A 17,406-nucleotide genomic window follows, 5' to 3' on the forward strand; every position below is an offset into this window, starting at 1 on the left:
ACAGGATTAGCGATGGGTAACAGGGGACCTCAAAGTGTTTTTTTTTTTTGGAAGTGGATGGTGGCTGCTGGTGGATTGTAATTCTTTATACCCTATACATATTTTATAAATATTTATTGGCCGAGCATGGTATAATCCCAGCACTTTGGGAGACTGAGGTAGGAGGATCGCTTGGGCCTAGGAGTTCAAGACCAGTCTGCTCAACGTATTGAGAGCCCGTCTCAACTAAAAATTTTAGAAATGAGCGAGGTATAGTGGTGCACACTGTAGTCCTAGCTGCTTGGGAGGCTACAGCAGGAGGACTGCTGGAGCCCAGCGGGTTAAGGCTGCAATGAGCTATAATCGCACCACTGCTCTTCAGCATGGGTGACAGAGAGATTCTGTCTCTAAAAAAATAAATAAAAGTTATCTGTATCTACTCCTATTTAATAAAAAAAATTTAACAGAAACCTAAGATTTCACGACAACACATTCCGGGCAGGGCTGGGCATGGGCGTTCACCAGCCTCCACCCCCAGGCATGTGGATCTACGCCCTAGAGGATGAATGCTTGCAGAACTTTCTGTGCAGAGTTCTGGACACATAAGCTCACTGGTTAGGCACTGGACATTGGTGGCAAGGGACCTGGGCACAAATTCCAGTTCTTCCTCTTCTAGTAGTAGCACCTACCTCCTAGGGTTGTTATAAGGATTATGTTCCTTCCCCGCAGAACTCATGGACAAAGCTTTGCAGTCTCTGCACGTGGTAAGTTCCCACAAAGTGTTAGTTTTGATCACTAGCAGCTGTGTGACCCTTGGGTGATTTACTTAATCCCTCTAAACCTCAGTTTCCTCATCTATAAAGTGGGGGCAACTAATACCTAACTCATAGGGTTGTGTGGGAGGATTAAATCAGATAATGTAGGTAAAATGCTTGGCAGAGCACCTGTCATACTAAGCCCTCAATAAATGGTATCATTTATTTCTCTTATTATAATAAACCCCTGCTTCACTTCCCAGCAGTTACCCTCAAGCACCTGGCCCTTGACCAAAGCCACGTTCATTACTCCCTGCATGTTTTGCTTAAAAATAACTCTGGTTGAACTATTTAGTGCCCATTGTTTAAATGCACAAGCTCCCGCCTGTGGAGAGGCCTGGTGTCTGAGACCTTGGGAGTATTTGACCATCATGATCTCAAGTGGGGAGCTGGATTCACTCTGGACTGGGGTAGAAATGTGGCTTCTTTTATAACATCAGATTCAGCAGCACCATCAAAAATCAAACAAAAGAAATCTCTTGGAGCATCTATTTTATATTAACTAATGTCTAGGAGATAGGAGAGATTTGTTTATTCCACCAGTATTTACTGAATAACTGCCTCTATAGGTACTCTGCAAGAGGCAGGGGACACAGAGAAGTGCAAGGCCAGCCCTCAAGGATCCTACAGTCAACTGGGGGCATCGGATTTTAAACAGAGATTACCCTGCGAGAAGCAGAATGAAAGAGGTACCCTTGAGTGCTGAAGGAGACGGCATGCAGGAAACACAGCAAATGGGGGAGGGCAACATCTGTGAACAAATCTCACGGGGGCAGAAACTTGGGCCGAGCACTAACCGGCAAGTAGGAGTCAGCGAGGCGAGGTGAGCACATTTCAGGCAGAAGGCACAGTACCTGCAAAGATCTAGAGGTGGGAGACAGCAGAGCCAGTCACAGAACTGTAAGCAGTCTGGTATGGCAGGAGTAGCAGAAATCAGGCCTGCAGAGGTGGCTGAAGCTAAGTCCTAAGGGCCTTGTTCATCATGCTGAGGAGCATTTGCCCTTGACCCAAGGCATGGGGAGTAATAAAGCATTAAGCTGGGAGCCCAGCATTACAGGAAGAGCAATATGACAGCGGTGGAGGGTATCTTGGAAAGGGACCTGCTTGGCAGCTGGATGACCAATTCGGAGTCTGACCTAGGAAAGTTAGTAGCAGTGTGGATGGAAGAGGGAGGGTGTGGTGCTAGGAAGACCCCCTTGGGTGATGGGGTGGGACAGTTTACCCCATCTGGTACACAGAGGGACACAAAGGCTCAATTCCTTTTCCCAAGGGATTTGAAAATCTTGTTAGAGAACAGGAACTGGCAGCACTGACCAGGTGAAAGAAGCACCTGTCCGGGGGGATTCAGGAGCAGGAAAAGGACCTTTCACTGAATATACTCTTTTGTACTTTGAACCCTGACTATATTACTCATTCAAAAATGAATAAAATTAAAGCAGAATAGCACAGACAGTAAGTGCTAAGCTGAGAGAGGTGGAGTTCCCTGTGGGCTCGAAGAAGGCTTCGGGGAGGAAATGGGGATTCAGTGCAGCAGGAGTTTCTTGTCACAGAGGTTGAGCTATGCTGGGGTTAGCACAGGGGATTCACTTGAGCTAGACACCTCATCCATTCTGGAACTGTCCTGGATAAGCCCACACAGAGGCCTACAGAATGGGGGAGTGTTGGCCATGACAGCTTTGAACCATCCCTGCAGGCTGCATCTTTTCCTGCTACTTTCCATCTACCTTCCCACTCCAGCAAGAAAGAGGGAGCACAGTTAGAAACAAAGGCATGGTAACATTGTAGTTACTAGCTGTTGCCAGCGCTCAAGATTCACCCCCTCCAGGAAGGCCTCCTGACTGACTCACTCAGAATCATCCAGGTTACTCCAACTCCTTTATCCTGGCACTGCCTCGTGGTCCCTCGCAGCTGGGTCTGTCTTTGCTTCTTTTATTTTCCCTGGAGAAAGAAATCTAGGGTTAAATTGAGCTCTTCCTAGGCATCTAATCTCTCGATCCCATCTGGCTGCCTGAAGCTCTGTCTCTCTGAAACCTGCAGTTCCTCAAGGTACTAACCACATCCTGAACTGAAATGAGACACCTGGGATTAGACTTGGTGGTGAGGCACTCGTTCCCTAGTTTGTTTGCTTAGCATGAGGGCAACAGGAAAGAGTCCCTTAGAAGAGACACAGAATCTAGTGCAAGCCACAGGACTTTGGGGTTAAGGATTTTTGCTCCCTGTGTAGGAGATGATTCCTAGAAGTATGGTTAGCAAGGTCCTGGAGGTCGCCCCTCCGCCAGCCTTGGAGAAAGAATAGCTGCTATTCTTTGCTATACTTTCAAGTACAGAGCTTCACGAGATCTACCCCTAGTGTCTTGTGTATCTCCCTCACCTTTGGGCTCCCACACCTGGCCTCCTGCTTTCCTGGCAAGTGTGCCCGCAGCCCCCATCCACTCATTTCCCTCTTGCTGTGGCTCAGCATTTCTTCCCAAGTCTGTTTCCTCCAGCTACCCTTGGGCCTGCAACTCCTCAGACCATCCTTGGCTTTGATCCCAAGATGATGCCAGAAATCCTCTCTGAAAAGCCTGCCTAGATTGAACAAATGGGCTTTGCTTCCCTGGCCCCACCGGCCGGAACACAAACTTACCTTCTCTCATTGGTGTAAGGAACTGAGGCTTTACCCAGCCCAGCTTGTATCAAACTGCTGATTACAATCCACTGTGATATTATAAAATAAATTTAGAGTGTTGCAAATCAGCATTCAAAAAATTCTTTAAAAGAACAGTTAGGACCAGGCACAGCGGCTCACACCTGAAATCCCAGCACTTTGGGTGGCCAAGGTGGGCAGATCACTTTAGTCCAGGAGTTCCAGACCAACCTGGCCAACATGGTGAAACCCCATCTCTACTAAAAATACAAAAATTAGCCAGGCATGGTGGCAGGTGCCTGTAATCCCAACTACTCAGGAGGCTGAGGCAGGAGAATCACTTGAACCTAGGAGGTGGAGGTTGCAATGAGCAGAAATCGTACCACTGTACTCCAGCCAGAACAAGACTCTGTCTCAAAGAAATAAATAAAATAAAAGATCAGTTAGCAAAAAGAGACCAGTTAGCTGGGTATGGTGGCACACGCCTGTAATCCCAGCTACTTGGGAGGCTGATGCTGGAGGATCATTTGAGCCCAGGAGGTTGAGGCTGTAGTGAGTTATGATCGTGCCACTGCACTCCAACCTGGGCAATAGAGCAAGACCCTGTCTCAAAAAATAAAAATAAAGAAATTTTAAAAACCCAGAATAGAATGAAAAAGAAAATATCAAAGTGCATCACGTATCACATGTAACACAGGCAAGTATTCGTTTTTTCTTTTGCTTTCTTTTTTTTTTTTGGAGACAGGGTCTTACTCTGTTCCTCAGGCTGGAGTGCAGTGGCGCAATCTCAGCTCACTGCAGCCTCGACCTCCTGGGCTCAAAGGATCCTCCTACCTCAGCCTCTGGAGTAGCTGGGACCATAGGTGCGTGTCACCACGACTGGCTAATTTTTATTTTTTTTGTAGAGATGGGGTCCCACTATGCTGCCCAGGTTGGTCTTCAACTCCTAGGCTGAAGCAATCTTCCTGCCTCGACCTCCCAAAGTGTGGGATTACAGGTGTGAGCCATCACGTCCAGCCTGAAAAGAAAACTTTTATTTTAATGTTTGTTTCAGTCTATTAAAGATACACACTGCCTGATACAAAATTTAAATGATAAATTTGCTATTTAAAATTCATACATCTAAAGACAAAAGAAGTTTAAATGACTCAATTTTCAAATGATAGTTTTTTATGGTTTGTAGAATTTACGCTTGTAATATGGTTAAATTATAAAACTGTCCTAAGATTTTTGGGATGCTCTGTCACATATAACAAGTACCAGGTCTTGCTGTAAAAGTGTATTTCTCACTTTGGTCCAGTCATAGAAGTTTGAAAGCCAGCGACACAGTCCAAACCCCGCAGTTTATATTCTAGCCCCCCTCCGAAAAGCCTTCTCAGATCTCCCAGCAGAATTCATCTCTTCCCTGCTTTGCCCCTTAGTACCCAATTTTTATTTGTACTCCAGTCTCATCACAGCCCACCGTGTGTTTATGGACTCCGGGACCAGAGAGGCCATGCTGTTTTCAACTTTTTATCACCTGCAAAGTCTAGCACAAGTTTTACACAGAGCAGGTGTTCCATAAACTGTTCTTTTTTTTTTGGAGACAGGGTCTCACTCTGTTACCCAGGCTGAAGTGTAGTGGCATGGACACAGTTTTCTGCAGCCTCAACCTCCCAGGCTCAAGCAATCCTCCTATCTCAGCCTCCTGAGTAGCTGGGACTACAGAGGTCTGTGCCATCAGGCCTGGCTAGTTCCACAAACTCTTGTTAAATGAGATGAGGCTGGATGGGTTAAATGTGGAGCACTGGTTTCACTAAATGATGTTCTGAATGCACTTACAGCAAGAAGTACTTGAGTTACAGGATATTCTGCCATTACACATTAGGTTGCTGTTTTGACTAGGTCTGTCTGTGAGTCTGACACCCTCATTTTATCATCAGCGAGGCCAGAGTGGTTAGGTGACTTCTCTACCAACACACAGCTAGTGGCTCCCAGGAGTAGAACCCGATCTCCCAACTCCTAGACCACTACTCTGTTTACCACACTCGTACCCTTGGAGGTTGAGGAGGGAATTTGGGGACCAGGCCTGTCCTCCCTGAGCCTCACCGACTCTACCCTTTGATCCCCTTCCTGGCATTTGCCCTCCTCCCACTCAGGGATAAAAATGCTTTAAAGATAAGGAAACTGGAAGTCCCAGGCAAAGTCTTAGCTTTTGTGAATGTGAGTCAGCCATCCAGAACACGCCCTAGCCGGCCAGGTGGCCTCCCTGTAACAATGTTTCTTTCTATTTATCAGCTGAGCTGGTCACCTCCTTAGACGTGGCAGCAGGAAGCAAGCAGTCCTCACCACAGGGATATTTGCTCAAGTTACTCAGAGGAGGGCTCAATTACAAGTTTCTTTGGAAAGCGAAGACTGTCACCATCTTACCAGGCGCACAGGTGTATGGAGCTAGACATCATATTGGGGAGGGGGCAGGTCAATTTCACGCTACTGGTCGGGGAAATGGGGCTGAGACGCTGTTTGGCCAAATGACTGTCCTTTCTTCCTCATGAGCACTTTCTCTCCATCAAACACAGCACTCATCTCAAGTCCTCTCTACTCATGCTGTGAACAGAAGAGCAAATTATCTCCTCCAAAGCCCTCCTCCCACCCCTGACCCTTTTGATCACAGAATGTGGGAGGTTTTTACTTTTCCCCATAATTACACCTTCAAGACACTTCAGCTTTTCCCCAAGACTCAAGCTGCAATACTATGGCTTATTTTTCCAGGAAGATACACTGGAAATTATTTCTGTAGCTAGTCTATCAAGTTCCCCCCACATCTCAAGGTTCATTTTATGTTTGCATAATTTTTTTTTTTTTTTTTGAGACAGAGTCTTGCTCTTTCGCCCAGGCTGGAGTGCAGTGGCGGGATCTCAGCTCACTGCAAGCTCCGCCTCCCGGGTTCACGCCATTCTCCTGCCTCAGCCTCCCGAGTAGCTGGGACTACAGGCGCCCGCCACCTCGCCTGGCTAGTTTTTTGTATTTTTTAGTAGAGACGGGGTTTCACCATGTTAGCCAGGATGGTCTTGATCTCCTGACCTTGTGATCCGCCCACCTCGGCCTCCCAAAGTGCTGGGATTACAGGCTTGAGCCACCGCACCCGGCCTTTTTTTTTTTGAGACAGAGTCTCACTTTGTTGCCCAGGCTGGAGTGCAGTGGCGCGATCTCGGCTCACTGCAACCTCTGACTCCTGGGTTCAAGCAATTCTTTTTTTTTTTTTTTTTTTTTGAGATGGAGTCTTGCTCTGTCGCCCAGGCTGGAGTGCAGTGGCCGGATCTCGGCTCACTGCAAGCTCCGCCTCCTGGGTTTACACCATTCTCCCGCCTCAGCCTCCCAAGTAGCTGGGACTACAGGCGCCCACCACCTCGCCCGGCTAGTTTTTTTTTTTTTTTTGTATTTTTTAGTAGAGACGGGGTTTCACCGTGTTAGCCAGGATGATGTCGATCTCCTGACCTCGTGATCCGCCCGTCTAGGCCTCCCAAAGTGCTGGGATTACAGGCTTGAGCCACCGCGTGCGGCTGGGTTCAAGCAATTCTCATCCCTCAGCCTCCCGAGTAGTTGGGATTACAGGCACCCGCCACCACTTCAGGCCTAATTTTTGTGTTTTTTTTAGTAGAGACAGTGTTTCACCATGTTGGCCAGGCTAGTCTTGAACTCCTGACCTCAAGTGATCTGTCTGCCTTGGCCTCCCAAAGTGCTAGGATTACGGGTGTGAGCCAATGCGCCCAGCCTGTTTGCATGATATTTTAAGCTTAAATTACCCAAACTTGGATTTTCTATTGAAAAACTCAACCCAACTTCGCTCACCACTGTATCTAGAGCAGTGCTTGGCATGTGGTAGGCTCTCGGTTAATATTTGTTGACTTATTCCAAGAAAAAGTCACCAAAAATCAAAATAATATGCCACCAAACAGGAGGTTCAACAGTTCGCAGGTTTTTCACTGGAGACCCTGTAGGCCCTGCCAGGTGGGACAGGGGTATGCAATGGTTCATCCCTAGGAGTGCAGAAGTGAAGGAGGGAGGGTTCCAGGTGGGGATAAGGTGGGATTCTCTAATCATCTAGGAGCCTTGGTGACAGCCAGACTGGGTTTGAGGTGGGCAGTTGGGGGAAAGGACAGAGAAGAGACAGGGAAGTGATGAGAAGGGTGGAAGACAGGAAGGGTATTCCCAAAGGCCTCTTGGGCCAGTCTTCAGATTGGGAAGGAGGGTTAATTGGAGAGACTAGAACCTAGAACTGAATTTTTCCTTCTCTCCTCACCCCCCCCCCACCCCCCCGCCCACCGTGTGCTCTTGGCTGCAGAACTTTTACCTGGGGCCACTGGCTACTCAAGGTACCATCCCCTGGGCTCAGGGTCTGTGCCCAGCCTCCTATGCTAGCCAGCCTTCCCAATTTCCCCATTGCTGCCAGAAGCATCAAAGTCCTTGAAACAAGCCAGCCCCGTCCCAGTCTTCAGACATGTCCTTTTTAATCCTGTCTCAATTTCAGGTTCACCCCACACCCGCTCCCAAGTCCTCTGATTCATTCCCTGCCTCCTGGTTCCTTACCGTCCTTTCTGCTTTCAAAACCTTCATTTGAAATTGCGTCTTTATCAACCAGCATCTGGAGGATCAGCAGGAGCTGCTGCCAGCCACCTTTGCCTCAGGCCCCTCTCTCTCTTTCACAATCAGGACAGCCGTATTCATATTCCTTGAGTACTGTTTGACTGTGGCAGAAACACAGAGGGCCTGGCCGGGTTGCTTCCTGTTTGCTGTTCACCCTCAAGCCCAGCCAGATGCTTGGCACTCACTGGCTATCTTTTCCTCCTCAAAGCCTTTTCCTTATATTCTTGCTAAGCAAGCCGTATTTCTTTTCTTTCAGATTCTTCCCAGAGACTCCTCTCTTTCAAGAGGGCTTCCGAGACTAAGGGGCATCTTGCTGCCTCAGTTTCTAGGTGTTATTTGTTCCCAAGTTTCTCTACTACCCGAGCTTTCCTTATGTGGGACTTCCCCACTAAATATCATGGAGAAGGGAGAACCAACAGGCCCAGATGCTAGACCACCTGGATCCTGTTTTCCTTCTCCTTCCCAATCCTTGAGTCTTGGTCCCCAAACTTCTGTCTCCAGAATGTTCTTCCTGACCAATCTACCTGGCCTTCCAATCCCTGTCACACCCCTCTGCCTTGAGATGTATGGCAATGCTATTTTGCTAGTCTGTCCTTCATTCTCTATTATATGCAGAGCTGAGGACTGGGTTGCTTTCTTTCTTCAAATCTCTACCTAGGCCTTAGGACCAGGTTGTTCAGGGTACAAGAGAATAAGCGGATCCCACAGGACTGTCAGGTGCCACAAAAGTCTTCTAACAGTCCTTCTCCTCCCTGGAGTGAGCTCACCCTTGTTCACCACACAGGCCTTTTACACAGCACAATTACAGCATTGAGCTCGACACAGAGGCAGGCACTGCCCTGCACTTAACCTCCTGCTTTTTCAAATCCTCAGTCTCGTCCCTATCAAATGAGAATGAACATTTGGGCTTTCCCAGAAACGGGCAGAGGGCTGCGTAAAGAGCTGAGTTCACCCAAGCTACGGCATGGACACACCCAACCTGGTCTTCAGCATCACTTCCAGGGCTGGAGATGTTGGAACACATCCGTGGGAGCCAGAAGATGCTAAGAATACCATCACCATTTTAAATATTACTGCTTACCATATCAAATCATGTTAGTTATCTTCTCTGTTTTACACAGAAGGAAACTGAAGCACAGGGAGGTGAAGTAACTTGACCAAGGTCACACAGCTAGAAACGAAGCAGAGGCAGAATTTGCGTTCAGGCCTATGCATCTCCAAAGCCCTGTCTCTTAACTATGACATCACATTGTCTTGCATTTGACTGGTGCTTGGAGCTTTGCCAAAACACTTCATATACACGTTCTCATTTGCTCCCCACCCAGGGAGTGTTTATGTGTTTGGCTAAGGTTATACGTCGAAGTTAGTGACAGGGCTGAGTCAGCTGCCCTGCCTCCATGATACTCACTGCCTCCCTGCTCTGAGAGGCCCTCAGCCCTAGGGTTAGCTGCTCCTTCTGGTCCTGAGGTCTGTTCGAGGCAATGGTTGCATAGACTAAGTTCATACTCATATTCCCTGTCCCCACTTCTTCCAGCTGAACTTGGGCTAATATGTTTCTGACCTCACAGGGCACCTGACACACATCAGGGCCTCCCCTTCTCTGCCCTGAGCTCTTCCATGCTGCTACGGGTAGGAGTCAGCTGTTCTGCCCACTGTAGGACTGTGGGCAGCATTACTGAGGTGAAGTCATCTTGAGCAGCCCAGTCTCCTGCACACTTCCCTCTTTCTTTTGAGGGTCCTGTCCTGCTCTCTGCCCTGGTGCCCCTGGAAGCAGCTTTCTCTGATTACGTCTGGATTCCTAAAGTGCCTGGCACCATTAAGGAACTGGAGCTAGGGAAATGCCTGCAATGCTACTGGCTCCTGCTAGGCAATTGGAATCAAAGCATCTTTCTCTCTCTCTGTCTCTCTCTCTCTCTCTCTCTCTCTCTCTCTCTCTCTCTCTCTCTCTCTCTCTCTCTCTCTTTTATTTTAGACAGAGCTTTGCTCTTGTTGCCCAGGCTGGAATGCAATGGGGCGATCTCGACTCACTGCAACCTCCCCTTCCCGGGTTCAAGCAATTCTCCTGCCTCAGCCTCCCAAGTAGCTGGAATTACAGGCGCCTGCCACCACGTCCGGCTAATTTTTTGTATTTTTTGTGGAGATGGGGTTTTGCCACGTTGGCCAGGCTGGTCTACGAACCCCTGACCTCAGGTGATCCACCCGCCTCAGCCTCTCAAAGTGTTGGGATTACAGGCGTGAGCCACCACACATGGCTAGAACCAAAGCATATTACGAACCCCTCACCTGACCTGGTTTTGGTCATCACATGAATTTGCCTGTCTCATCCTTCTTAACCTTTCCTTTGATGGGAAGGGAGACAGCTCATCTGTCTGGAGCGGAGAATAGGTCCTGTGTGGTGCACACACATCTCTGGTAAAAGGAGCAGAAGTCCTCGAGGCTCTTTGGTGCGTCCAGAACTATGAACCTCACCCAGTGCCTGTAAATTGTGTGTGGGCCTGGGGGCGAGCTCAGAGCATAGAGTTAACACCCTTTCTGAGAGTGCTGCAATGGGTTGTTGGCTGTTAGAAGGGGTCTGTTGTAAGCTTTGCTGGCAAACTGACCACCCCCCCACCCCCTTACACAGAAGAGCCCCATCCTACCCTCTGCAGAGGTCTGGGTCTGAGATGATTGGCCCTGAGTGCAAGTAAAAGCTGTTTCTCCTTTTTGTCAGCCTGGGAATCTGAACAACTGAGGAAATAGGGAAGTCGGTGACAGTCAGCCATGAACACTCAACAGATTCCATTTCCCCGCAGCAGGAGGCAGATCCCTCCCCACCCCCAAAAGCCCCCAGGCTCGGGAGGGAATCAACCAAGCAAGGATCAGACCTATCTCCACCAGCGAGGCTTCTCCTCGCTGTCCCCTTCTGCTCAGGCGCAACGTGGCAGGGCAGGAGGAAACCTCTCTGGAAGAGTTGCCTTACCAAAGCACATGGGGTGGCCCGATCTGGGGAGACGGGGCACAGAAGGAATGCAGGGCGTGGATGGGTGAGGGGAAGAGAGTGTGGAGCCCTGGCTCTGGCTTGTCCCCCTCTCACCCCTCCAAGTTCCAGAGGCCTGGGCTCCTCATTCATCTCGTAAGCGCCAAGGTGGAGGGGGGTCCTACCGAGGGAGGAGCTAGAGGCCACCGCGACCAGCAGAGAGCGAAGGCAGGAGGGACCAGCCTGGCCCAGCCCCTTCATTTTACTGTCGGGGGTGGTGAGGAGGAAGAGGAAGAGGCGAAGGCTGGCGGAGGAGGAGGTGAGAGCGAGGACTCGGCAGAAGCGAGCTCCGCCGGAGGGAAGTCCAAGCAATCGGAGAACTCAGGGGAACCCACCCGGGGAGAGGGTCGCGGGCTCCTTCTGCCGCTTACCTGTCGCGCCGAGGCAGAGCCGCAGCCGCGCCGCGGAGCCGCTCCCGGGCTTCCCCACCGGACGGCCGGGAGGGTGGGGCCGGTGCGGGACCTCCCCCAGCTGCCCGAACGCGCCCGCCCCGCCCCTCCCGGGCCAGGTGCAGCGGGTCCCGCCGTGTCCCCAGCGTGCTGCGGGCCCGGGAACTCCCGGCGGACGGGCAGAGGAGCGCCCCGGCTTCTCTGCGTCTCAGCCCGCCCCGGGGGTGCGGTCTCTGCGGCCAGGCTTTCAGCACGGAAAAAGATTGGAGGGTCCAAGTCACCCCAAAGACGACAGGCATTAGCAGAGCCGCGGGCGGCGCGTGCATGGAACCGGAATGTGCTGCGCGCCCGCCCGGAGCGCTCGGAGCCCGGAGGCCTGCCCGGGAGGGGAAAACGCAGCTGGGCGGCCATGGGCCCCGGGGTCCTGCCCCAGGCTTGCTTCTTATTTGCTCTCCATCCAACACGAGCTTGTATTCCGTGTGCCATGAACTGTGCCAAGGGCTCCAAGTGCCAGGCATCAGGTGAATCCCAGCCCCAGCAAACTTTAATAACTACTATGATTATTCCGAATGTACCGGGGAGGCAGCTGCTCACACAGCAGAGGGTGTTTCTCAAAGCGGGACCCCCCCCCCCGCCCACCAGCAGCGCCAGTCAGAACCACCTGACAACTTCTTAGAACTTTTGGCCGGGCGCGGTGGCTCATGCCTGCAATCCCAGCACTCTGGGAGGCCGAGGCGGGCGGATCACAAGGGTAGGAGTTCGAGACCAGCCTGGCCAACATGGTGAAACCCCGTCTCTACTAAAAATACAAAAAATTAGCTGGGCGTAGTGGCGGGCGTCTGCAATCCCAGCTACTCGGGAGGCTGAGGCGGGAGAATCGCTTGAACACGGGAGGGGGAGGTTGCAGTGAGCCGAGATCACGCCACTGCACTCCAGCCTAGAGACAGAGCGAGATTCCGTCTGAAAAAGAAAAAAAAGAAAAAAAGAAATGGGCCCAACCGCAGACCTAAATATTCCAAAACTCGGCTTAGGCCTAGCGATTTGTGTTTTAAAAGCCCTCAGGGTGATTCCTGTGCATGCTCGATGAGAACCCTGAACAATTAGTGGCAGGGCTGGAATGAGAATCCTGGTAAACCCGCCTTCTAAGCCGGTGTTCGGAATTACCCCGCCAGGGCCCGTGCTGCTCCCTGGTCCTCTTCGGTGCTGCCTCGTGTGCTGCAATCTTCTGGGGCCTTAGCAACAGAGAAGGAGGGCGCATGACTCCAAATAGCCAATAATTTGAAAACTTTCTATGGTGGAAACTTCTACCAGTAGTTCAGTTTCTCTTTTGTTTTGATATTTAAATAAATTTGTCTCTTTCTCTTTTCTTTCTTCCTCAGGGTCTGCTGCCCAGCCTCCCTCCTTTTTTTTTCTTTTTTTCTTTTCTTTTACTTTTTTTCTTTTCTTTCTTACGCTCCCTGTCACTCCTTTCTCTCTTTCTCTCTCTCTCTCTCTTTCCTTCTTTCTCTTTATTTCCTTCTTTTTCTCTGTTTCTCTCTTTCTCTTCTTCTCTTTCTTTTCTTTTCTTGCTCTACTGCCCAGGCTGGAGTGCAGTGGAGCTATCATGGCTCACTGCAGGCTTGACCTCCCGGACTCAAGCTGTTCTCCTGCTTCAGCCTCCACAGATGCATGCCACCATGCCTGGCTAACTTTTGTATTTTTTGTAGAGAGGGAGTTTCACCATGTTGCCCAGGCTGGTTTCAAACTCCTGGGCCACTCCATCCTATTGCCTTGGCCTTGCAGTGTGCTGGGATTGGAGGCATGAGCCACCAACTCCAGCCGTGAATTTGTATTTCTAAGACCCTAAGACCTGGGAGCAGGAGCATGAGTGAGTAGATCCTAGCAAGAAGACAGTTGTGACACGCACTGGGAAAGTCAGGGAAGCCATCTGGGTGTTAACAGGTGAATGAAGAAAGTAATCTTTTTTCTAACCTGAGACTCCAAGGTAGGGTTGAGCTATTCAGAAGGTGAGGTGTTCTTTGATGGAGTCAGGAAAGAAGGCCAGCAGAGTGTGGAGAAGAAGAACTTGCCCAGCTACACGTGATCAGAGTGACGTGAAGGATGGACATTCTCCCAGGAGTAGAAAGGGGGGCATCCGCTCACTCTTGGCATGGTGCCCAACTCCCCTAACTCTAAGCAGCCTTCCACCAACTCCTTTCCTTTCACATTCCAGGCTGTGGGCTTTAAGCTCCAGAGAGACTTTCTACAGAGCTTCCTTGAGCATCCCTTAGCCCCTCTGTCGACCCTCTGGACTCTGATTCCAACTCACTGCCCCAGCTGCTTCTATTCTTGTCATGTGCCTTACTTGACAGCTGTCTTTCTCAGAATGAGGGCACTTCCTGTGGAAGACTGTGGGATGCTGCCCCTCATGTCTCTCTTCTTGGGTCTGAACACTCCCTGTACAGGTCCGACCTACCATCTTTGCTCTGTCCTTCCTCCACCTCTGCCCTCTGACCCCCAGGGGTTGTGTGATCCTGACCTGAGTCTGGCACCTTAGTCAGGACCCAACCTAACCTGAGGTGAATGGTCCCTATTCCTTCCCAGGACAGGGTCATGACCATTACCCCCAGCCTGGAGCTCCTGAGAGGCCTGGGCCCAGCTTCCCAAGAAGTAGCAGCAGTCTGCGTTGTGTGTTTTGCATTCCAGAATGTGTGTTTGCATTACTCATCTGATTTTACTTCAGCTGACACTGATTTTAAACGTGACTTGGAATCCTCAGAATAATTAGCTGCCTAATTTGGAGGTGCATGTAGTTCACAGGATGTGTGACCCACCCCTAATGTGTCATGCACTGCACTGTTCTCTCCTAACAGGAAGGACGGTGCAGGCTTCCTCTCCACCATGCCAGGAAGGTTTGCAGATGAGCCACCACAGAAGAGGGACTGCAACCTCAGTCTCCACTGGTGCAGGCAACTTTCGAAAAATGGTTTTTTAGGCTGGGGGTGGTGGCTCACACCTGTAATCCCAGCACTTTGGGAGGCTGAGGTGGGAGATCGCTTGAAGCCGCGAGTTTGAGTTCAGCCTGACACAGCGAGACCCTGTCTCTACAAAAAATAAAAATACAACAGACATGGGGGCCCACTTGAGGGTGGAGGGTGGGAAGAAGGAGAGGATCAAAAAACTACCTATTAGGTACTATGCTTATTACCTGGCTGACAAAATAATCTGCACACCAAACCCTTGTAACATGCAATTTACTCATGTAACAAACCTGGACATGTACTCCTGAACCTAAAAGTTTAAAAACATACATGATTATGAAAAAATGAAAATAAAAAAATTAACTGGGTGTGTAACTGGGCATGTGCCCGTGGTCCCAGGTACTTTGGAGGCTGAGGTGGGAGGATTGCTTGAGCCTACGAGTTAGAGGCTGCGGTAAGCTATGATCGCAACGCTACATTCCAGTCTGGGCAACAGAGCAGGACCCTGTCTCTGGGAAAAAAACAACAACAACAATAAAAAATGGGTTTCTGTAAATGAAAAAGTTATATATAAATGAAATGGAAAATAAAAATGAAAAAGTTATATATGCACATGGTAAAAAGTCAGGCACTATGAAAATGTATACAGTGAAAGCTCCATTTCCGACCTCTCTAGACATTGTCTCTATCTCCAGAAACCTTGGGTCCAAGGTCCCATACATATTCATGACTGAAAGTTCCCATAAGCGCTTCTGCAGGACATGTCCAGATTCTCTTAGCTGCAAAGACCCGGGATGACCCCTTCTCAGGAAGTCCTGTGAATTTCTTTTTTTTTTCTCACAATCTTATATTTATTTCTTGGCTGTTTTAGATTCGGGTTTTGGGTGTTCTGAGTTTCACTTTTCACATGAGCCTGTGTCAAGGGGGTTCTCCCTGTAAGGCAGGAAACCTGGAGGGGAGCAGAACAGTGGAAGCGTGACAAGGCAGCTCTGCGAGGCCGTTGACACCAGCCCTGGCCCTTATCTAGACTGTTCCTTCCACAGGGTCCCCGATAAGGGGATACCCACCTCTGGGTGGGTCAGAGTGAGGGAGACCTGCCTTTCAGCGGGAGGTGCTGGCTCCACTTAGCTACGGGAGTGTGCAGGGGATGCTGTGAACTTGCCAAGGAGGTTAGACACGGGAGGCCAGCTGGTCAACCTCCCCCTCTCCTATCATTACCTCTCATTTCACTCTCCCCTACCCTGAGGGAAACAAGGGAGTCTCCCACTCCCTCCCTACCTCTGTGTTTCTTATCTGTAAAGTGCAGTTAATGAGACCTAGGGTTGTTAATGAAGTTCAGGTGAGATAACATGTGAACGTGTGAGAGTTTGGTCTTCTAAATTACATCTGCTGCTCTACTTCTTTCCTCCATATTCACAGTTACTCCTCATCTCATTCCCATGCTCAGGAGAAAAATAGTCAAAGCAACAAACGTCTTAGGGAACCCAAGCAGAGCTGCTCCTAGTTCTGCCATAATCACTCATGCGCTACAATTCACCCATTTCTGTGTGCCTCAGTTTCCGCATCTGTAAAATGGATATGTGATTTTTATGATTGGGTTGTTAGATTAAATAAGCAAAGTGCTTAACCCAGCATCTGGTACACAATAAGCAGTCAGTTGAAATTTGGATGTTAGCCATTATCATTAGTTGTTTTCCTTCTTTCTTTCCTCCATTCCTCCCTTCAGTAAAATGCTGTTAAAGTGCTCCATGTGCTAGCTTGTACGCTAGGTCAGGTGTGGAGACACAAGGATAGTAAATCACATCTTTCTCATCCAGACACCCATAGTTTGTCAGGGGAGCCTGATGTAAAAAGGACTATGAAGGGGCAGGGCTAGGACTAGGACTAGGGTAAGGCAAGCGAGGACACTTCTCTTGAGTGCAAAATTTAAGGGGACAGCAAAAAACTCAGTAACCAAGATAAATAATACTTTAATGCAATATTTTAAAAAACATCAAAATTAATGCAAAAAATCAGTGATGGACAAAGTATCAAAAATTTAAAATAAAGAATCATCTGGGCATGGTGGCTCATGTCTGTAATCCCAGCACTTTGGGAGGCTGAGACAAGAGGATCACTTGAGCGCAGGAGTTTGTGACCAGCCTGGGCAACACAGTGAGATCCCATCTTTATTGAAAGAAAAAAAAAGAAAAAAAGAATAGTTTCTTCCTAAGTCATATTGAAGCCTAAGGAAAAAAGAAAAATATCTACCCTCATACATATTTTTCTGTATTTTTAAAATGGTTATTTTTTCCTAGAGCATTAAATTAGTTAAAAAAACATTGAAAACTTGAAGCATAGGTGTATTAAAACTCACAGCATTACTTTAAATACTTTATTTATTCCAAAATGAAATTTGTTATGATTTTACTTCAGCCTTAGTTAATTATAATTTATTTAAGATCATCACTTGGTCAAGGGAAATTGTCAAACGTGGCAATCTCACAATTCAAAATGAAATAAGCAAAACAGTTAGTTTTGAAAACATGACTAATTAGTTTGCTTGCCTTAAAGCCAGGAGCTTATGTTTTTCCTTTTGCCTCAAGCTCCAATTTGGCTCAGCATGGCATTGGATTGGGACCTGCAAAGAACCCAAAGAGAATAGAGAGGAGAATAAGAGACAGGGAGAAGGGTTGAAAGAGTCAGGTGGGATGGGGAATATATTATTTTTTCTAATGGTCCAAATATCACATTTTCAATGTGCAAAATTTCAGATGCACAGAAAATCACAAAAAAGAAGACAAGTTATCCATAATTATGTTACCTAGAGATAACCAATGTTCCTATTTTGGTATGATATAGTCTGCTCTTTTTCTATGCATATATGATTTATATGTACATATGTATTTCATCAATTCTAAGATGCATTTTAAAAAATCTTTAACACTTCTGAAATTGGTATGTATCTTAAATTAATGGTGTTATAACTTAGCAGTGTTGGATCATGCCTGTAATC

The 17,406-nt window shown here is 48.6% G+C and overlaps 1 protein-coding gene across 3 annotated transcripts in view; it reads right to left on the reverse strand.

The window, feature by feature from the left end:
- Positions 1-11,522, reverse strand: part of GALNT6 (polypeptide N-acetylgalactosaminyltransferase 6) — a 43,209-nt gene extending 31,687 nt beyond the window's left edge. Inside the window, exons 1-3 of one of the 3 annotated variants that reach the window (XM_008003280.3) lie at positions 10,686-11,421; positions 9,128-9,217; positions 2,642-2,732 (exon numbers count right to left, since the gene is read on the reverse strand). The gene's annotated coding sequence lies outside the window, so the exon portion shown is untranslated. The other 2 variants (XM_008003281.3, XM_008003278.3) reach the window with 2 other exon arrangements.
- Between the last annotated feature and the right edge of the window lie 5,884 nt (positions 11,523-17,406).

Source organism: Chlorocebus sabaeus, chromosome 11, assembly GCF_047675955.1.
Source record: "Chlorocebus sabaeus isolate Y175 chromosome 11, mChlSab1.0.hap1, whole genome shotgun sequence".
Lineage (NCBI taxonomy): Eukaryota > Metazoa > Chordata > Mammalia > Primates > Cercopithecidae > Chlorocebus > Chlorocebus sabaeus.